This window comes from Corvus hawaiiensis, chromosome Z, assembly GCF_020740725.1.
Source record: "Corvus hawaiiensis isolate bCorHaw1 chromosome Z, bCorHaw1.pri.cur, whole genome shotgun sequence".
In the NCBI taxonomy this organism is placed as follows: domain Eukaryota; kingdom Metazoa; phylum Chordata; class Aves; order Passeriformes; family Corvidae; genus Corvus; species Corvus hawaiiensis.
The window spans coordinates 70,583,281-70,606,371 of record NC_063255.1 but is presented as its reverse complement, the minus strand read 5'-3'; positions in this window follow the sequence as shown (position 1 = coordinate 70,606,371).

The following is a 23,091-nucleotide window of genomic DNA, read 5'->3' as shown; positions in this document are numbered from 1 at the left end:
CACAGCCATAAACATACAGTGTCTGCTTCCTTCAATCTACTGCCTTGTTTTTAATGACACACTTTTTTTTTTTTTTAATCCAGGGAAATTGTGGTTAGCTATTCTTAAAACTAGAACTTCCCCCTCTTGAACATCTGCAACTGAAGTATTTAAACCATGTGCAGATGGAGGACTTGGCAGCTGCATGTTACAATCCAGAGTGTACTCACCTCTGCAGATGGCAATGGTTGCTTGCTGTTAGGATGTTAGTAATGCATTTTAAGTGGCTTTTAGTGGAAGCTTTCTTGGTTTGTATCTGGCACTGTTAAAAAAGAGCTTTGTTCATGATTGTCCTTTTTAACCCACAAGTGTGCTTTACCATTTTGTAGGATTGTTCTAGAAGCAAAGCTGAGCTCTGATGAGTGCTCACAGTTTATTGATTACCACTGTAAAAACAACTTACACAGCTGAGGGGAAATTCCACCTTTAAAAAAACCCCAAAACACCTTTATAAGAAAGTTTAGGGCAGAAATGCAAAGGAACAGACTCAGAACTATGGAATAATATTTGACAAGCAGTAGGAAAGATTCAAGTTAAATGATCTGTGTTAATGATGTTAGATTTCCTCCTTTGGCTCTACTCAATCATTCATACAAACCATGTCTGACTAATGTTCTGTCCTTATGAACACTCTATGATCACATTACAGAGTTTGCATCATTTGCAAAAATGTGTACTCAGAGAACTCTCTCCAGCAGCAATAGTGATGAGTTCCAGAATTTTAAAGTTATTCTGAGTGTTATTTTTATGAACAACTAATATGAAACAGATTTGAAAACTAAGCCCTTAAAAAAAAAACACAACTTAAAAAATATTAGACTTTCTCCCAAATGAAAACCATATTTCCCTTCAAACTACTAAATCTCAAAAACATATTTTCAAATTTATTTCCAACCTTTTTTGGGGAAATCCATCTTGGGTCAGAGACTGCACATAAGAATCAAGAACAAGGGTAGTGTAGTCAGCATCAGGCTTGTCAAGAAAAATAATTACTAATCTCCTTCAAGACGTTGACTGCAGAATTTTCAGTGCAGCTGTGGACTCCATGAAGCTGTGCTTTCTTCCTCGTTTTGTAAATGCCTGGCTTTAATCATAATTGATATTTTAAAAACAAAGGCAGAACCATAGAGATGCAAGCTGGCAATTAAGAGTGGAAGTTCTTTGTTGAGGATTTTCCCGGGTTCTCTAAAAGATCTTGATTCCTGTGCTGCCACTGAAGGGACAGAGGCAGCACACAGGGACCTGAAGCAGCAGAGAGCTGCTGGAGGAAGTGGGCATGGCTGTCACTGGCCTCTCCTTGAAGGATTGTGCTGAGCAGGACAAGCTCCTCTGCTAAAACGAGAGTGGGAGTGTATTGGGTTTGCATCGCCAGGTTTTGGTAGTGGGGTGGATACAGGGTGTCTTCCCTGAGAAGATGCTGGAAGCTTCCCCCATGTCTGGTAGAGCCACTGCCAGCTGGCTTCAAGATGGATCTGTCACTGGTTAAGGCCAAACCCATCAAAAGTGGTGGTAATACTTCTGTGATAACATATTTAAAAATAAGAAAAATAAAAGCTATTGTGCAGATGCAATTGCAGCCAGAGAAGGGAGGGGTGAGAGCACACAAGAGGAACAGCTCTGCAGACACGCGGGGCAGTGGAGAAGGAGGGGCAGGAGCTGCTCCAGGCGCCAGAGCCGAGGTTCCCCCACAGCCTGTGGTGAAGCCTCTGTACCCCTGCAGCCCCTGGAGGAGCCCAGACTGGAGCAGGGGGATGCCTGAGAGAGGACTGTCAACCTGTGGGAAAACTGTGCCAGAGCAGGCTCCTGGCAGGGAGCTGCACACCCATGGAGAGAGCATTCCATGCTGGAGCAGGTTTCCTGGCAGGACTTGTGACCCCATGAGGGACCTACACTGGAGTGGGCTGTGCTTGACGGACTGTGCCTTATGGAAGAGTGACCCACATTGCAGAGAACTGTTGCCTGTGGGATGGACTCCTGTGGGAGGTCATGGAGTACTGTCTCCTGTGGGAGGGACCGCAGTTTGGCATCCCACCAATGTATATAAACACCCTCAGGGAGGGTGCAAGGAGGATGAAGGACGGCTCTTTCCAGTGGTGCCCAGTGACAGCACCATGGAGAATGGGAACAGACAGAAACACAGGAGGTTCCTCCTGAGCAATTCAGTACAGATGGATAAGAACATACATGTGTCCTTTTTCTTGGCCTAGAAGAAATTAACTGCTCATCTGCATTTGGGCATATTTTATCTAAGGCCAAAAAAATGTATTTTAAATGAAATTTCTTGCTCCTGGGGAAAAAAGAAAAAGGCAATTTGAAAGGCAAGGAAGGTAAAGAAAGAGAGAAGGAAGGAAAAAATCAACCAAGCAGCAAAGTGCAATATTTAATTATAGGTTATGGAGGTCTCCAGTAGGTTACTCTTCTTCGATCTATCCAGACTATCATCTGACAAAAGGTTAACTACTTTGTGTGAAAGACTTGGTTGATCAGCTTAGCTCATAATTGATATTATTTCACCCAGTGCTTGCACTCAGGGATAACTGGAATTCTTATTTCCTGACACAGTAAGAAGGTGGTGGACTAAAAATCATTGCAGATAAATTGACAAAGTCCCTTCAGGTCAGTGCTGTGACATTGTCAGCTCTATGAAGGGACATACAACCCTGTGCCTTTTGCTTTTGCATCATCTTTCAATATGTATCCTGTCTTGTTGTCCTTTTCTTTTACTCGACTATATATCACAAAAATTGTATTATCACAATAAAGAAATTGGTTTCAAACTTTAAATTAAACAGAGGATACATACGGTTGTATGGGTTTTTTTTCACTTTGTGGCTAATTTTTTTTTTAATAAGTGCTTTCTATAGCTGTTCAGATTCTGCTACTTGATCCTGTAGTAAAGTCATAACTCTGAATTTGCCTATCATAGTCTGTTGCCTTGTAAATTGCTGATGGTGAAGTTCAGAATTTGTACTCCCACACAGCAGCAATTTAAAGATAGATTGTATAAATTAAAATCTCATTTTGTGTGTTTAACAACCATGTTAAACATCTTCAGGATGACCAAAAGAAATAGCATGTTAAGTAACAGATTTATAAAGAACATTTAAACTTCAGACCTATTGCAATATAAAAATTTTAATTTAATTACTTTAGATCACCAGTTAAAAGTGAGTTGCAATCTGTGTATTTTCTAAGTTCAGCTTGAAAGTAGTAACAGTATAGTTACATTTTTATGAGAGACAAGTTCTTTTTAGGATTGCTCAGAAGTTCTGGTTAATATTTTTAAAAGTTGCAAAATTGCATTTTAACAAACCAACCAAATAATCAAATGCCAAAATGTCAATTTTTATTTTCAATATTGCACATCTAAGAAAATATAGTGGTGAAAAAAGAAACAGTAAAGAATATCATAATACTTTTCTTTTTAAACAAATTAACTGAACTCAGCTTTTCCATCTGATTTTTCTCCTTACATTGTAACCATATAACATATCACAAGAGCATATTTTTCTGAAACACATCAAAGCTCATACTGACCAAGTACAGACTGATTTATCACAGATGCATCCCTCACATTCCACGTTTAATCTGCATTTAAGTATATGGTTGTGAGAAAAGCACTGGGTGCTTTGACCTGCAGTACTTTTCATTACAGTGACACCCACTACGCAGCTTGATTCAGCATGAGCTGAACTCACTGGGGCTTTTAATGAAGCTTTTAGCAAAAAGGCCACCAGCAAAACAACTCGAGGTGTCTGCCCTCCAGCTGCCTGAGAATGGCAGGTGCTCAGCTGCAAATTCACACTGTTCACACATTTGCTTAGCTCAAATTCACACCTCGTACCGTGGAAGTCCTGCAACCTGAAAGGTAGAGTGGTATCTCTGTGCCCAACTAATGAAGGGGTCATTATTCTTATCTCAGAGTGGTTTGAAGGATTTTACAGGAAGAGCAGCTGTACCTTGAATTTGAGGTAACCATGGTGGCTCTCAATACTTCACAGTATTTATGAGCCAAGTGACTGCCTTATCCTGAAATGGTCACCTTACTGCACTTCTGCAGATCTGGCTCATTGAATTCCAACCTATTTTGCTGTTTATTTGGTTTTGAAAAGACCTGAAGGCTTCAGACAGTGTCTACCACAGCAGTTCACCTCTTGCCTGGAGTGAACTTCTGGCTTTCTCCACTCCTTAGGTTTGGTGGTCTGTAGTTCCACCTCCAAGTTATAATTCACAAGTCCAAGTTTCAACAAGGTCTGACTTTCTGCAAGTCTTAATTTCATCAGAAACTTTCCCTTGCCTCTATGTTTCTTGTCTGTAGTATAATGACCAAGGTGTGCTTGTACTCACAAGGGTGTCGTGTGTCTGTTCATGACAGAATGGTCATGGCCCAGCAAACTGTTTTACTTCATATCTGGATGGCACCTTCATTCCATCAGGGCACGGTGTGAGGCACCTCTAATTAAACATTTATCTTGCCAGCCTGGCAGGGAGAGGGGATGTGTTCGCTGGTAACAGATTACTCCTTCGTGTTTATGAAATTGTGGCAACCTCTCTCACTGTTTTTGTATCTGATCCCATAAGTGCAAAGTAATTCAGGCTGGAAAAGATCTCAGGAGATCTCTACTCCATCCTTCTGCTCAAAGAAGTGTCAACATCTGACGCCACACAGGTTTGCAAAGAGTTTTTTCCAGTCAGGGCTTGAAACTCTGCAAGGACGGACACTACCTAGCCTCTGCATAAGGTCTACCACTGGTTGACTGCCCTCATAGGAAATTTTTTTTCTTTAATCCAATCTGAACCACACATTTCAGCTCATGTCCATTGTCTTGATCCTCTTCCCATACACTACTAAGTGTATGGGAACTTCTTATTTGATTTTTTACTCAGGCCTAAGACATCATTATACATTTTACAATGGGCAAAGGAAACCAGTGATGTCAGAATAAGAATTCCAGTGTGGCAGCAGCAGGAGAACTCACACTTCTATCAACAGAAAAATGAAAAAATATTTTGTCAAGCAATATTACAGCATGCCATAAATTATATCACTCAGTTTATTCTAACTCATGTTATCTGAAAGCTATGTGATTTGTAGGCATTTTTAGTCAATTTGAGAACTTTAAGTTATTTGTGTTGCTCTAAGACTGTGGAGTTCAACAACAAAAATATCAAACTGCAGAAGAGTCAGACTCTGGTTTTAATGTCAGGATGGAGAACTGATCTTTCTGGACCTTGTCTAGAAGAAAAATAAAACTCAAATTGTGCTAAATGAACAACAATAGATAGCTTTGTTCACCTCTAAAAAGGAGGAATAGAAAGACGATTTTCAGAGTTGTTTATACAGACTGAATATGTTTTTGGAAATGCTCAGCGTTGTTACTCCAGAGAGTAAGTAGCTACAAATGAGACATACATCATGTATGTCACCTACCTGGGGTTTTACAGCTCAGTAGAAACACTAACAATAATTTATTTACATACTCCTGAAAAAAACTGTCCTTAACTTCCTACTTTGCCTAACCATGCTGCAGTGTGTCTGAGCAGGAGAGCTGAGTCTCGGTTCTCTCTGCATATCCAGTTTTGAGACGTGGGCCAAAGCAGCAAGCCTTAGCCAGGTCATTTCCTTGGTAAGGAGCCCAAGAAAGCGCTCACTCCTCAGCAGCAGTGCTGTGGCAACAGATGGGCTTCACACATTCAGCTGTCCTGTTGCAAAAGTTCTTGCAGGGATACAAGTTGTACTCCTTAGGAACCTGATTTAGGGTATGCTGGCAAAAATGCTGTCTGTACTAAAGTCAGGTACCCTACTTTCTACAGAGCTCACTCTACCTACAAGCCACCTGATGGATGGAAAAAATAATCTCTGGAATTATAGAATCATACAGTTATTAAAGTTGGAAAAGCTCTCTAAGATCGAGTCCAACCATTAACTTGCTATGTAATTCACCCCAGTCAGCAACCAAACATTAATGCAACTAGATTTGTGACTGGGAAGATAGTAGGGTTTTATCAACTTGTACTAATAAGAATCTTCACTATTTTTGCTAATTTTAAATCTTTTAGCTATAAAACATTTTTAGAGAAAATTATGACTGGTCTATTTGTCATTCTGTTCCCTGGAATCTTCAGATGATTTATAACCACTGTGATTCCCCTTTTGAAGTGAGTCTTCTAGAAATTGTCAGCTTCTTTTGAAGAAAAGAAGCAGCGTTGAGGTCAAGCATACACCTCAGTAAGAAAAGTTTAAGACATCTGGGCTTCTGTGTGTATTTTTGCTAACAGAAATCTGTAAGCCCACATCTGCCTGTCTTTGAAATGGAGAAAAGTTACATTCTATGGATGAAAAATTTGGGACTTAGAATAAATGTGGTAATTTAATATTTGTTTCAACTTGTTCTTTTAGGAAAATATTTTCTCCACATCTCACAGCTCACAGGCTTGTGTACATTAACTATACATTAAAATACACAGCTTAGCTGTATCAAATAGTCTGACATAAAAACTATGCAAAAGGGATAAGGGAAAAAGGACTCATAAGCATGCCATAATACCATCTGAAATGGCACTTCCTAGCTTTATTACCTCCGAGCACAATTCTGTTGCAATACTTTTCAATTAAACATATTTCAGGAACTTCAGAAGAAAATAAAACCAGTTTTTTGTAGGAAGCAGGCCATGTGAGCATTGTTCTTGGCTTCCTTTACAATCAAAAAGGGTTTATAATGGGCCCCATGCCACCATGTGTGGAGGAAGAGGGGGTGTGAGGCATGGAAGGGCTGCAGCAGAGCTGTGTCCCAGGCACCACTATGGCAGGGGCAGCTAGGAAGTGAGCACTGTCATGTTGTGCTGCTGCTTTGAGAACACTTCCCCTTCCCCTTGGCAGCCCTCAAATGGAAACTGTGAAAGCTGTGCAGAAGGAATGGCATACATGGAACTGTGGTGGCGTGACTCAGGTGACCAGAGTGCTGCGGGTGGATGGTTGCAAACCCTTCAAAGGGGACAGGCAAGGAAGAGAGGCAGTGAGGAAGCCCTGTGTGTGAGGGAGTGTTTTGACTGGCAAGGGCTTTATGATGGTAACGATTAAGGTTGAATTCTTAGGGCCAACAAGGCAGATACCCTGAGAGTCTGTTATAGACCATCCAACCAGGATGAAGAGGCAGATGAATACTCCACAAGTAGCTGAAGAGTACCTGTAGGTGCTGGCCCTTGTTCTCTTGGGAAGCAAGAGAGTCCCCATAACCCAGGAGGAAACAGTCAGTGACCTGCTGCTCCACTTCAACATGCCCAATAGTACTGAGGGAGCTGGTGGAAGTGCTCTCCGAGCCACTTTCCATTATTCTCCAGAAGTCCTGGCTAACCAGAGGGGTCTCAGGGGACTGGAAGTGAGCACTATCTCTGGAAGTGTTCAAGAACACATGTAGATGTGGTAATTAGAGATTTGGTTTAACAATGGACTTGGAGTGCTGGGTTAATGGTTGGACCCAATGACCTTCAGGGTCTTTTTCAACCTTAATCACAGAATCACAGGACCATTAAGGTTGGAAAAGACCTCCAAGATTATAATGTCCAATGTTTGACCTAAAACCACTATACCCAGTAAGTGAAGTGAGAGGTGGTTTTGACTTTGTATTATGCAATATAATGAAAAAGAGAAAGTTTTTTTCCCTTGAATCTTTGTAGCAGTGAGAAAAATCTCGTGGTTTCTCCCTGAGCCTGCCCCAGCAATTCCCTGGCAATGCTGCTTTAGTGAGAAATGTTGCAAAAACTAGAAAGAATTTTCTGGGCCTCTCTAACAGTGGAGAACTTCCACCTGTTAAGTTAAGACTTCAGCATGAACTTCAAATGTTAAAGTTAAAACACTGTAAGATATAAAGTCATGCTTTATACCAAACAAAAACTGAAATATTGCAAACATGTAGTGACCTTCATTGCATTCTGGAGCAGTTTTGAGGCTATTTCAAAACTCAATTTTTCACCTTCATAGTGAATAGAGGAGTCTAGCCCTTAACCAGCACATCACTTCCTATTTATTACTCTTCTGCTAATAGTTAACACAGAGTTGTTTTCTCATGCTGCAATTTCACTCTGACATTGCCACTATATTGTGAAGAAAGTATGAATCTCCTGCCACCTCATTTTCAGCTACAAAACCATATTTGTTCATCACTATGGCAACGGCTGCCCCAGCCCAGCCTAATAGGGTGCTTGTCTAGACAGCATTAAACATATCTGTGCTTATGTGTGTCTGGTTTTAGCAGCCAGGTGTGCAGAAGGTGGGGTGAAAGGAAGACAGGCAAGAGAAAAGAAGTGAGTAAAAGGGTAAAAGCATCTCAGAAGTCACCACACTTTACAGGAGAATTTTTTGTTCTGGAGGCCTTTCCTGGGACACGGTGTTAAAATGTGTTCCTCACTCAGGACACTCACATTTAAAGATGTGCATGAAAGAACTTCAAACTGATTTCCGATTGAGTAAGAGGCCACCACCACCTGCAGGCTACTCCAGAGCAGAGGCATTTCTCAGGGGCAGAAAGCCGTTTTGCAGTTCCTAGGAAGAAGAGGGATGTGTCTGAGACTGATCCAGGCCAACAGGTCTTAGCAAGGACCTGAGGAAAGCCTTAGTTGTAATTCAGATCTGCTGGTTGCATGTTGGGGGAAACAGAATAAAGCACCCCAGCACTGTCCACCTCCCTGTCATGAGAGACCCCTTGGAAAGGAACAGTTACCCCAGAGACAGTGGGGCAACTGAGCCTGTGTACATCAAGAGAGCCACAAGACTTCATCCGTGCAATAAAAGGAATGCATATTTTCAGCATTTTTCATTCACACTGATAATCTGTATTTCACAGTGGAAGAGCATCTAAGCAGGCATCCTTCCCCCTTTCCTGTGCATGACACAAGCAAGTACTCCCTAAGCCATTTCAAATTAATGTTGAGATGTCCTTCTGGAAGACAGGCATCAACCTTCTGACTGGCACTAAGTGACAGAGAAATACAGACCTGTTCAGAATCAATTCAAGGACAAGGTCTGATGGCAAACAGGCTCCTAGCAGGTGTTGGGAAAAGCCAGAGATGCTTGTGGTGCCAACACCCTGCTTCTGTGTTGTGAGGCTGATTTGTTGCCAGAGCTGCTCAGAAAGAGTGCATGTCTCACTGAAGAGGAGACAGTTAAGATTGTTGGAGAGATACATATTCGGCATATTCTCAGTGCCACTTTGTCTAGACAGAGAGTTACTGAATCCATGAGAAAATACTCTCCCTGTGGAAGCACTTCAGGTAGGTCCCACCGCTGAGTCTGCATTTTGTCTGTACAGGACAAGGAGATGCAGTTTGCACTTTCTGAAACACATTGAGTAGGTTGAGAGCAAAGACTGAAACGGCCAGTTTTTAACAAGAACAGTATCAGGTGATCATATGTCCACTGCCCTTTTTACAGCCATCCCAAACTCATGCTCACAGATTATATGGCGTTCATATGTTGCATCCCAGTATCCTGCCCCAACATCAACAGAGTTACATTATACCCTTCCATGCTCTTGTCTCAGCATGGTTCAAATTGGAGCATCTGATCATTCCAAAAAGAGATATTTTTGTAGCACATTCATTTATCCCATAAATATGAGGAAAGGGTAAGCAAAAAAACCCCTGCATATTGTATTTTATAGTTGAAAAGTATAACTACAGTCTCAACTGTAGTCTGGCAAACAGTGTCCCAACTTTCAAGAACAACAAGGAGGAGGACCCTGGAAATACAGGCCTGTCAGTCTCACTTCAGTGCCTTGCAAAGTTATGGAGAATATTATTCTGGGAGGTATTAAAAAACACCTGAAGGACAATGCAGTCACTGCCACCACAGCTTCATAAGAGGAAATTCCTGCTTATCCAACCTTATTCTTTTTATAACAAGGTAACCCATCTAGCTGATGAAGAGAAGACAGTTGATGTCATCTTTCTGGATTTCAGAAAAGCTTTTGACCCTGTCTCTCACAGGATGCTTCTGGACAAAATGTCCAGCACACAGCTGAATATTTACTTTATATCAATCTTTCCTACCCAGAAGATCCCCATTATTTTGATTCCCCATCAGCATTATTCCAGCCTGAGTATCAGTGAGGGGTGGACTTCTACCATCTGTTTATGGTACTGTACTAATAATTGTAATTGTTTGGTCTTAGGAACATCTCTTATATACTTACTGGTCTTCCAAAGTCTTAGAAGTGCCCACATAAGTCACTCTCATGCAGCCAAATTAATTACTTGTAGCTGTTTGAAAATACTTGAATTGTTTAAAATCCAGTGTTATTTGGGTTAGCAATTAAGCCCAAGACGAGCTTAATGAGAGCAGTTGCATATATGAGGGTACTGTTGCCAGGCTCCTGCTTAAACTCCTTGAGTTTCCTTTGTTTAAATGCTCCTGGGAGAACAAAATATCTTCCTGAGACATCAAGTGCCTAAGCTGAACCATTGCTTGCAAGAGCTTAATATTCTCCATCATGAGGCCAGGCTGCTGATGAATCCCAATAATTGATATAATGTAGAAGAGATTGTATAGGAGTGAGGATTTAATCTCAGTGTTAGTATTGCCCCTAGGAAAATTACCATCTGTGTTCAATAAAGGATGCAGCTCACTGCTTGAATATGATTTTTGTGTTTAATGCTTAGCATCAGTTCCATTTCTGAGGCAAACTGAAATATTCAGGATACTCTTTGGCAAAAAGTGGAGATGAAGAGGCACGATTCAAATACCGGAAGAATGATGTCTGTTATACAGAGAGGTGCTCCAGAAAGTTTATTGTTTTTCTAAACAGAAACGATGTCCAGATGTCCAAACTCTACTGTAATCTACTTGTCTCTTGAGGCTGCCAGACATTCAGGAGAGCTGCCCATGGCTGATGGTGCCTGAGCTCTGATCCTGATGTCACTCTGCACTCGAACTGCTGGATCCAAACTAGACTGAAGCATTTGCTTCAGGATATTAGGAACACATAATTCTCGACTGGACTGATAAAAGAGTGCTAGAGAGCATTTGTGTTTAACATAAATTAATAAATATATTTTTGTTTCACGTGACATGAAATGCGAATTGTAATAACTGCTGTTCTCCATGAGTAATGACAGCCACCACTACTACGCATTTGATTACACAGGAAGGTGGCAGCAATTGCAATCACTGCACTCTTTAACGAGGACATTACATTTGCTGAAAAGAGGCAAAAAGACAAATAGTTTGCATATTTTAAAAAGAAACAAAAGACCTTATTAAAAATTTCTTATTATAAATCAAGGAAATCAAACACATTGCAAAGGTCTACAGCAAAGCAATAGAACTTTTATTTTTCTTCAGTTCCCTGTCATAATTTCCAAAAAAGTCAATGTCCTCAAAGCTTTACAAAATGAAAAAAAAAACCCACCAAAATGAACAACCACTTCTGTTTATAAAAGCTGTTTATATCTTATACTTCTGCAGAATCATTTTTATTTCATGTTCCTTGCCTGAGTGGGCAAAGTTTTGTAATATTTGCAAAGAATTTTCGAGCTAGCATCTTGTTTGGCTGTGCAGGTTTTCTGGTATGCTGTTGTACATTTGCTGTTATTAGTCTTCTTGATGCACTTACTGCTGCTTTCATCTTGCCAGACCCTATCTAGAAAGAATCACTAAAACAGTTGCTAGGCTAAGTAATTTAATGAAAGGAAGAAAGGAGTGTTGGATGCCTTGAAAATTTCTCTGGTGTACATCTTTATCAAGTAAATATTGATAAAGTTGTCTTGATAAAAGTCACAGGTGATTTTTTATTAGCATACTAGTTTATTTCAGCGGGACAAGGATTTGGCCCACCTGTATATTTTTACTGATAATCTTGAGCATAAACACAAAGTATTTAAAGTAGTTTTTGCAGACCGATTTCTTACTTTTGTCAACTTTTTACAGTTGCTCATCTATGCCTCTGTTGTGCTTAGCTTGACAAAACAATTCTCAGTTGTAAACTCTGTCATGCAAACTGAAAAAACACAACATGCCCTGGTTTTGCCAGCTGAAGTAGCACAACCGTGCTTGGTATGGATGCCACTGGATTGTAACTAGCAAGTACCAGAAATAGTATCTGTTTCTGCCCTAAGGTGGAGACCTGCAAAACTTCCACAGAGCAAATCCTGGGGTCACATTCTGCTTCCAGATACAGCCTGACAAGTCCTGGGAAAGAGAGGAAGTGCTGTGTAAGTGCAACTGAAAGCAGAAACGTTTTGCTCATTATTTAGCTGCAGCAGCCCCTGTAGCATGTTTGAGAAGAATGAGCTGAAGTTTAAATATTCCTCCACTGAACCCATAGGCTGAGCAACCCTTCTGGCGTGTTGCTTGCCAGGGTAAACTGAGCACTTGGGGTAGAATCTTGCTTTTATACTTCTATTTTAGTCTCAGCAGCAACATTAATAAAGCATGGCAGCTTGTTCTCATTCCAATTCAGTGGGAGTCTTGTTATACAATGTACTTTGATGTACAGTAATCTCTACCTGCTATCAGATTGGGAGACAAAATCACACTGCAACACAGAATCTGATAATTTATCTCACTCTAAAATGCATCTAAAATGTGGAATTTGGTCATTACATAATGCACTTTTTACAGGATTTTTAAAAATTGCTATTTGAAATCTGTTGTGACAGGTCTTTTTGTGTTTGTATGGATTTGTCTCTGCAGCGTTAGTAGCAGTTTGGCCTTTCAGCCCAGTATTTGCAGAAGGAAGGGGGAATTGGCAAAGGGAAGAAACACTGAACCATGAGTAAAACATTAAAACAGAGTAAAACATTGAGTGATGGCTGCTGGATCTGACTGGCTTTCAGAAATTGAATCAAAAGCACTCCCAGTTTCTCCTGGGTCATTATGTTTTATGTTGTGGGTTGTTATGGGGTAGCATTTTATTTTCAGCGTTTACAGAGAAATTGAAAACATTCCCTTAGAAAGATGAAGATTGAGTTCCTGGTTCACAAAGCTAGTTATTCATGGGGGAAAATTAAGTATCCTTAAAACCAAAAATGATAAAAACCTGCTCCTGAGTAGTAAGATCTAATCAGTAGTGTTATTATAGACTGTTGAGTAATTAAAAACAAACTGGCTTTACTTTTAAAAGTGCAGTATTTTACTCTTTAGCCTTTCTCTCTAGGAAGGGATTTGAGTGTCTCTGTCAGATCTGAATCTCCTTAACAATTGACCACAGAATAATGTGTATTAAAATTCAGACAGATTTATCATTTCAAGAAGATCTAAAATAACTCTAATGGGAAGAAATTAAAATAACAGAGACCTTCTTTCTCTACTGTATTAGCGGAATCAGCCAGAGATTAAACCAACAGGATCTTAGTGTTCCCAAAAGGATTAATACCAATAGAATGAAACCACCTTCAGATTTGCATGAAAAAAAAATAGTGCAGTGAATGCTTCTCCCTAGTATGATGCAAAGACAGTTCTAAGAATTAAAATGTACTTTTTCTTATTAAACTGCTCTGAAGGCACAAAGAATGTCATTTATACATTCGGTTTTTTCATGTATTCCTGCCATAGACTCACAGAATGATATGTGTTGGAAGACATCTCCAACCTCCAACCTAATCTAATCCCCCTTTCATAGCCAGGGACATCTTCCTCCAGGCCAGGTTGCTTAACAGCCTGTTCAGCCTTGCCTTATACTTCCAGGGATGGGACATCCACAGCTGTTCTGGGCAACCTGTGCCAGGGCCTCATCAACCTCACAGTAAAGAATTTCTTACTTATATCTGAAGTAAGGCTACACTCTTTTAGGTTAAAACCATGACCCCTTGTCCTATCACTAGAGACCATGGTAAAACATTTTTCTGTCTTTCTTATATGCCCTTCAGTGTTTTTGAAGGGCACGTTAATGACTTTCAGGAGCGTTCCCTTCTCCAGGTTGAACAACCCACTATCTCAGCCTGTTTTCATAGCAGAGCTGTTTCAGACCTCTGTCACCTGTGTCCCTCCTGTGGAGCTGCTCTAACAGGTCTGTGTCATCCTTGTACCAGGAGCCCCAGAGCTGGATGCAGTGCTCTGGTACCGGGGGGAAGAGGGGAGAAATGTAACTCAGAGAAGTGCTGATCTGTAGCACACCATCAGTACCCTGCACTCCTAATAATGTCATTTCACCAGCACTCAGGTCTGACTGCATGTGGTTTAATACTAGTGAAAGGCACTGCTATGAAAGCTGAGATTAAACACATGGCGAATCTTGAATATGTGAGTGTAGGGAGAGACAGAGAGCAGATGAGCTAGGAAAGGAGGGTCTCCATGCAAGGCTGGTCAAGCAGCATTCTTCTCTTCCAGTCTGTTCTCTCTCTGCTACAAAAAGCTTCTGTGTATTTGATTTCAAGAAAGGGCATATGCCGTATTTCACTGACCTTTTTGTCAGGGAGGCACAGTAGATGAAATGAATACAACACAACAGTGTATGCTGACAAGTTTTTACACCTTATTTGCTTGTGCAAAAGAAACAACTGGATTCATAACTCCAATCATAAAAAAAAGAAAAAAAGGGCTTGACTACCATAAGCAAGCAGCCCTAATGGCAGCTGCAGTGGACACCGTCTCTGCCCTGGAAGCAGCAGCATCTTTCACCTCTGCAGCAAGAAGTGCTAGCCCTGAAACTCCACAGACAGGTTTGCACACCCAGAGAGAACCATGAGGAGATGAGGTCCTGCAGGTATTTTTTTAAAGAGCAGTTGCAGGGATTCTTGCAGCCAAAATTGCTACTGAAACAGTGTTGCTCACCTGAAACCTTAGCTAAGTGTTAATTCTCTCACCGGAATTCTGCCCTCTTAAGTCTTTCAGACAGGGGATCAAATTGTCTGTGGCATCCAGCTCGTACTGTCTTTTGGCAGAGTGGGGTGGCTGACAGGGAGTTCATAACAGTACTCTCAATCTTCCTAGCTGGAGGCCCAGTGTGGGTTACACCACAGGGGATGCATGCCAGCTGCTGCACTGGGGAAAAACTCACTTTATCTGCTCCTCTCCCTGCAGTCTTGGTTCATTAGGGAAAAATCATAATCGAGCTATGACCTCTGAATATGCTGAGACTCTTTCCAACTCAGAAATGCATCCAAGTAAAGCATTTCCCACCTTTTCTGAAATGTACAGGTGCCTAAGAAAACACCCAAAGATGACTTCCACCCAGTCAGAAGACTTCTAGATGTCTTCAGGGACACTTTGATAACCTCCAATTAATGTGAAACCACATGCAAATTTCAGGCAGTGGTTTTAACGGAAAAAATTGTGTTCTGGTGATAGAGTGCAATGAAAAGTCCTAAAAATGAGCAATACAACAGAGGGGAGAATGCTTTTGATCTTGTTAGACCTAAGTTAGAGTGTAAGGCTCATAGATATTCTCATACCTGAGTGTAAGAACTACATTACACCAGTCTGTTCAAAACTTCTCTGTGGTGGAGAGACTATTTCTTTTTAAGACTGTCAAGTGAACAGACATCTACCATTGAACTTACCTTCCAGTAGATACAAATACATAATTTTCTATTCTATATACAGCAATTGTGCAGGGGATTCATCTCATTGTGCTTTACCAACTCTTGCTGCAAATAAGAGGTTGTCAGAGTTGTTCTCTGCTGCTGGGCCCTTGTTCTCTGCTGCTGGGCCCTTGTTCCTCACTTTTATTTCATTGTTATACCAAGCAGGAGGTAATAAGAGGGCACATAACTTTCAAAGACTATTGTCCATAAGCTGTATTTGACTTTTGCCCATGTCAAATTCCTAATTGTGGAGCTTAATGTACATGGCACCACACAGTCACCACATGAATAGGCAGACCAGGGAATGCAACACCAATTATAAGCTTGAACAATTCTAGTGAGGTTGGGGCTGGGTTTTTGGTGGTGGTGCTTTTTTTGTTTGTTCTGTTTGGTTTGTTTGGGTTTTGTTTGTTTGACTGTTTGGTTGGTTGGTTCTGTTGGTTTTTTTGTGGGGTTTTTGTTGTTGTTGTTTGGGGGATGTGGCTGGGGGTTTTTTGTTTGTTTTTTTTTATTTTTGGGGGGGGCTTTTTTTGGTCATAGTCCATAAAAAGTATCTGAGAAGAAAGGGGGCAGTGGTCTGTAAAATATATTGCCAGTACATGCTCTTATCTGCAATACTGACATGGTACTGCCTGATTCAGTACTCAATGGAAAACAATTTCTCAGCAAAGAGTTACAGATTGCAATAGGGTTGCTGCCAGAGCAGAATGTCAGCTTAAGCAACGGAGCCTGGAATCCAGCATGGTTATCATGAATCCTTGCTGCAGGATACCCCATTAGGCTTTAAATTTTGATGCACTGCAGACCTGCCAGCTCTTTCTTACTCACCTTCAATCATTCATTACTTTGTATGTCACACTTTTTAAATCATGAATCTCAGTAGAGAATTTATGAGCAACTCCACACATCCATAAGAACATCCTTTGCATTCTCCTCTTCAAGCTAATTTTGTAACCGGGTGTAAAAGAAGCTGACAATGAGATCATCTGTAAGGGAGTTCTGGATCATTTCATTATTACTGGAGACACAATCAAGGGAAGAAGAGACCATTTGGACTATATTTTTGCCAATCTTCCATCATACAGTGACACACAGTCACTGACATCTACATTCTTGCATAAATTCTGCTATTTCTTCCCTTCTTTCCCTCTATTAAATGACATCCCAGGAAAAACCAGTGTCTGAACTTCTGTGGAATGGTTGTATTTAATGTTAGTTTGTAGTACTATAACAACTGTGGGTTTCTCCCCTTTGAATAATAAGAAAAATGTGGCTTTCAGGAGCACAAGACTAGAGAGAAATAGTGAAGGTTTGAATGCTTGCCTCTTGTTTTGCTGAAGAAAAAAATAGTCTTCACTCTCTCAGGCTAGGTCAGAAAGCTAGGCTTATCAGAAGTCATGCATTCTGAACAAAGATTTTTATCAACAGCTTGACCTAATAAGGATATTTGTAGAGGGGACTTTGTGCTTTGGTTAGTTCAGTTCTTGTGCTTAGATCAGTTCAGCCAGTGGTTCAGATAGAGCCTTGGTAATCAAAATGTACATGGTGTTCAAGAAAATGGAGTGACAGGACCATGATGGTCTCAGCTTGGTGTAAATTTAACAGAACTAGGGGGCAGAGCTAGCCTAAATATCTTGAAGACAGGTAAATGCAGTTATTGTGGTATGTGCTGTCTACCAGCTATCCCCTAAGGAGAGGCAGTGTACCTCTAAATCCCCAGGCAGAAACAATTCCCCAGGCAGCAATAAACTTCAGCTCTGATTTAGCCAAATCGTTCCCAGGTGTTCAGTTTTCTCTATATTACTACTGATATTGTCAACAACACTGTCCATTACTGCTAAACCTTTGTTTAATGACAACTGGACTTGTGAGGTCCAAGGAGAATTGGATCTTTTCTAGGGGAATCCTAGGTGTGGCAGGATACAGCCTCAGGGACCAGTTCTGTTTCAGTTTTACAGGGAGGATAATTGCATTCAGGGAATTCAGATGCTGGTAGAAAGCCTTATGTTGAGTCCTGCCCTAATGCAGATGTCCAAGAACAAAACAGCTGCAAATAATGAATCACATTTCAATTGATAACCATATTCCCCTCTCAAATTTGTTTTGTTGTGGTTTAACCCCAGCCAGCAGTCAAGCCCCACAGAGATGCTCCCCCATGAGCAGGACTGGGAAGAGAATTAGAAAGGCAAAAATTACAAAATTCATGGGTTGAGATACAGACAGTTTTATAGGGAAAGCAAAAGCCACACACACAAGCAAAGCAAAACAAGGAATGAATTCACTGCTTCCTGTGGCTGGGCAAGCGTTTCAGCCATCCCCAGTAAAGCAGGGCCTGATCACACTAATGTCACTTCAGAAGACAAACTCCATTACTCCAAACATCCCCCCCTTCCTCCTTATTCTTCCCCCCACTTTATACACTGAGCCTGATGCCGCAAGGTCTGGAATATCCCTTTAGTCAGTTGGGGGTCACCTGTCCTGGCTGTGTCTTTTCGCAGGTTCCCAGGTACTCCCAGCCCTTTCCCCAGTGTGGCAGTAAGAAAAGCAGGAAAAGCCTTGGCCCAGTGCAATCCCTGCTCAGCAGTAACAAAAACATCTCTGCATTATCAACCCTGTGTTCAGCACAAATCCAAAACACAGCCCCATACCTGCCACTGGGAAGAAAACTAACTCTACACCAGCCAAAACCAGCACAGAACCTCAGAATCAAAGTTGAGAAAGATACAAAGAGATCATCAAAAAGAAAAAGCTCTTTCCAAAAGTGCAGTAGCTCAGAGTCCACTATACAAGATTGCACTACCATGTGATTGCGCTGCAGCTGTTCACTGGGAGTAAAGCAAAGGTACAGAATCTAAGTATGGGGGTCGTGGGTCTGTTCTTTCATCTCAGAGATACTCCTCACATTCCCAAATTAATATATGGTGCAATGACTGCTCTCTATCACAGTGAATTCCCAGACATGCTTAAGAGATGGGGAATGTCAGATGAAGATAATATCACAGTAGTTAAAAAGTTAATTGTTCAAACAGGATCAAAGTGAGAAATTTCCCGAGGATCCTTCAGATAGAAAGCATGAACTCATAGTGTATAGCTGTAAAAATTACTCCCTTAGTAAAACAGCCACAGAGTACAGGCAAAGGTCCCTTCATTTTCTCCCAAAAGATCCAGATAAAAGTATGAAGAAAAAAGAAAAATACAAAAGCACCAAAAAGCACTAAATGGAGTAATCCCTTGTTCCAGAACTTCTTGTAACTTTTCTCTCTAATACTAATGCTCTGGGTTGCCAGGGAGTCAGAGAAAAGCAGGCCTGTAAATGTATTGATTCCTCACAAAATTATTACCAGCAGAACAAGCAGTACTAATATTTAGTCTTGCTCCTCTCCTTTCCACCAGAGAAGATAGTGCAGGGAAAGCCTTGAAAATATGTTGCTGCCAGGTATATATCTGAAAAATAGGCTTTCTGTCATGGAGATGGGGATGGATTCCCCTGGGAGGCAGCTCCAAGTGGTGGCATCCTTGATGGTGAACCAGTATATTGTGTACCTGACTTCTTGGGGACTTTGTTGTAGCCATAACTTTGACACAACTCTTGGTTATCTCCTGTTCTTAAGCGCTTTGTAAAAATTATTTAAGCTCCTTCCATAGCACCATTGATTGGAATAAAAATGCAGAAAGTTGCTGTTATGACACCTCCTGCTATTGTCCATAAAATAGAAGGCTCACTAAGGCAAGTTTACAAGCAATTTTATAATAGATATTTGTGTGCATGTCTATTATATAATAGATGATACATCTGTTATGTAGAAGACATACATGTGTATACCTATTATAATGTTCTGCTTTATGGGAGAGATAGCATCTTTTACTAGCAAGCTGATGCAGTTTGTGTAAGTCAGGTAAGATCACCCAGTCCTTTCATCAAGCCAGACAGAAGCACCAAGCTCCATGCCAGACAGATGCTGGAAAAAATACCTGCCTACACCATTCTTCCTATTGCCACATGGACAGTAATATATCTTGCAGTGGATTGTGAGTTGTTCCAAATAAAAAGTGACATTTTATACCACAATAACTTTTTGGAATAAAGCAGTATGAAAATGAACTGCATTAAGCACTCTCTTCTGTACTGTTGCTATGTACTTCTAAATACAAAATACCTGAACCACAGACTACATGTCAGACCATAGTTCAGTTTGTCTATGCACATAACAAAGAAAAGCAAATATTTAATTGAGAAAAAGATTATGTCTTCAGAAGATGTGATCTATTGCAGTAGCCACAGAAAAGGGGAAAATATTCAGCAGTTTGCAGGTAGGGTATTAAAAATACTGCTCCATGATTTTTATGATAAAGAAAGAAACAGCTTTTTTTCTCAAACTATAATAAAACTGTACATACCTTTCTAGACTAAAATATCCTTAAACCCCTTAATAAGAAAACAACCTCATAAAAACATGCAGGCATATTCTAGGAAGGAAACTGTCTTCTGTCCCTTGTAGTAGGCAGTAGAAAACTGCAAGAGAAAATCTCCTACTCTATCGTTTCTAAAACAGGCTTTAAGTACAGATCACAAATTCAGGCACCTCAGCCCCACCAACAGCAGATGAAGTGTCTGTGCCACCTTCCCATCCTTGCTGAGGAGGCAGGCAAGGCATATTGAGGGAGACATGAAAGAATAGGGGCAGTGTTCTACTTGGAATAACCTTGCCGTGGACATGCAGTCTCCTCAGGTTTTGGGAGTGGTTCTTCACCACAAACCATCTGTAAGCAGCTGTTCTGTGCCTAGAGCAGTGGTTGTGCTTCCATCTCCTGTTGTAACTTGTGTGAACTTCCCTGCAGAGCTCATTAAGGCACCTGGTTGAGGTGGTAAAATGAAAGAAATTTCCATCATTTAATAGAAGACATAATTGTAAAACTGGTATTAAGGACTTGGAGGGATTATAGAAAATCCTCCAGGTGATTGAAAAAAAACCCCCTCCATTAGGAAGGGCTGGAAAGATTGCCATTTCAGCTAGTTTTCCTGTATAACTCATAAATATTGCCTGTCAAATCCCAAACTATATACCCAGACAAACTCCTGCTGAGCAAATGGAATTTTGCCCGGGGAAGGACTGAATAAGGATTTCTGCAGTTAACTCTCTGAGCCTGGCACTGAAGGACTCATTGTCATGATAATGCTACCTATTATCACAGAATCTGACAGGGTGTTATACATTTTTATACACTGTCCATGTGTGTTTGTTTAGTTTGGGAATTGGTTTGTCACCAAATATACACAAATCACTGGTCAAATTTGTGTTTGCCCCACACACACCTATAATTCATGCATTATTATTATCCATCATTTTTGTGCTAGGTAAGGATACAAATACAAGTCCCTTTTTTTGTAACTGTCAAGCTTTCTTCCATGTGTGGTTCTCCTAAAGACATAACACTACTGACAATAACTTTGCTGTCCTTAACTGGCTTTTATGAATCCCTTAGATGCATCGCTTAAGAGTTGCTGTATCAGAAAGCTAAAAAATATTGCTATCTAAAACTATTTCCTTTTAAGTAATAAACTTGCAGACATATGTAGTCCACGGGCTAAGTAATTTTTAAAAATCAACAACAAAAGGCAAGACTCTGATGTTTTTACTTGCCCTTTGACAGAAAGATTTTCTGTGGGTCTACCCCTACAATGAAGTACCATAAGATGGTTACATAAGAGCATTATGATGCAACTTTAAATGAGTGGTCTTTATCAATACTGTGTGCAAAAGTATCTGCTGTAGTCTTGGAGCACCGCAGGACCTTGAAATTGTCCTGACCTCGATTTCGCTGGTACTGGGTAGCTTCCCATTACTATTCCTCATAAATGAATTACACAGATTGTGTTTACCCTCTGTTGGAGGCACAGCACTGTGTGTTATTGTTATGTCTAATGTCACCATTTGCTCAGGGCAGAACCAGACAAAAATAAATTCGCTGAGATTAACCTAACACACTTGAACTTCACAGGCCCACATGAATGCCAGAAGTAGTAAATTACAAAAGAAAGTAAACCTGTGTTTTGTACGGAAAAAGTTCCACTTAAGTGCTCTGAGAGAACTCAGTTCCCATTTCACCCATGAAAGAGGTGTCTTGGTCAGATGTCAATCCAGTTAAACACACAAGAGTCCAATTCTTCTGTAAGACATGAATGAGCAGATACTACTTGGATGAGCTAATATCATTTCAGTGGGCCTGATATAAAATCCTGAACAGACTGAAGTCTGACACCTGAAACCAAACATCTGAATCATGAGCATGAGGTCTACTCCCCTTTTCTGTGTATTTTGAAGGCACTGGGCTGTTTTCTGCACTGATCTAGTGCACTGAGGACAGCAGTAGAGCAGCTATGTCAGTTAGAACATTGTCACACTATTCTCTTTCAGTGGCATTTAAAAGGAAGTGTGAATATTTTAAAATAGAAGGCCTTAAATTATACTTAGCAACACAAATGAGTGACTTGATTTCCAAATGAATTGGACACTTGAAAGTTCTCACTCAGCTGTTGTTATTAAGCACCCTAGAAAATAAAGCCACTAATTTGTACAAACTAACTACACATATGATACACAGAGGACTGTGTGCATGCAAATAGTCATTCTCCTATGTTCTTTCTGTCTTCACCTAGCAAAACTGATGTGCCAGAGAAGATGCAAGAGAAAGCTTGAACTCAATAAAAGCCAGATGGATGAGCTCCACTTAACACAGATGACAGTCTGGATCCCTGGATGCCACACACTTTATTCATAGAATCAGCTGAGTTCAAAGGGACTCATCAGGATCATCGAGTTCAACTCCTGGCCCTGCACAGAGCACCCCAAGATTCACACCATGTGCCTGAGAATATTGTCCAAATGCTTCTTGAACTCTGTCAGGCTGGTGCTGTGACCACTGCCCTGGGGAGCCTGTTCCAATACCCAAACACCCTCTGGGAGAAAAACCTTTTCCTGATATCCAGCATAAACCTCTCCTCGCAGAACTTTAGGCCATTCCCTTGGGTCCTGTCAGTGGTCGCCACAAAGAAGAGACTAGTATCTGCCCGTCCTCTTCCCATCACAAGGAATTTGCAGACCCCAGTGAGGTCTCCCTTTGGTCTCCTCTTCTGCAGACTGAACGGACCAAGTGCCCTTGACCACTCCCCATACGGCTTCCCCTTGAAGCCCTTCACCATCCTTTGGACACTCTCTGACAGCTTAATGCCTTTTTTATATTGTGGTGCCCCAAACTGCCCCCAGGACTCAAGGTGAGGCCTCCCAAGTACAGAGCAGATGGACAGTAAAGAACTAAATGTATTCTAGTGTGAGCAAATTCCAACAGATCTGGCGTATATTACCTGCTCTCCCTCTTTGCAGTGTGCATGACAATGAGTCTGCAAAATGCCTGTAGAAGCTGATTTTAGAACAGGATCTTCTTACATACACAAGAGGTGACTAGAGTGGGGTTCATGGGTCTTTAGTCATCATTGATGCATGTCTCTGCCTGTGAGCTAGGTATGCCCACACC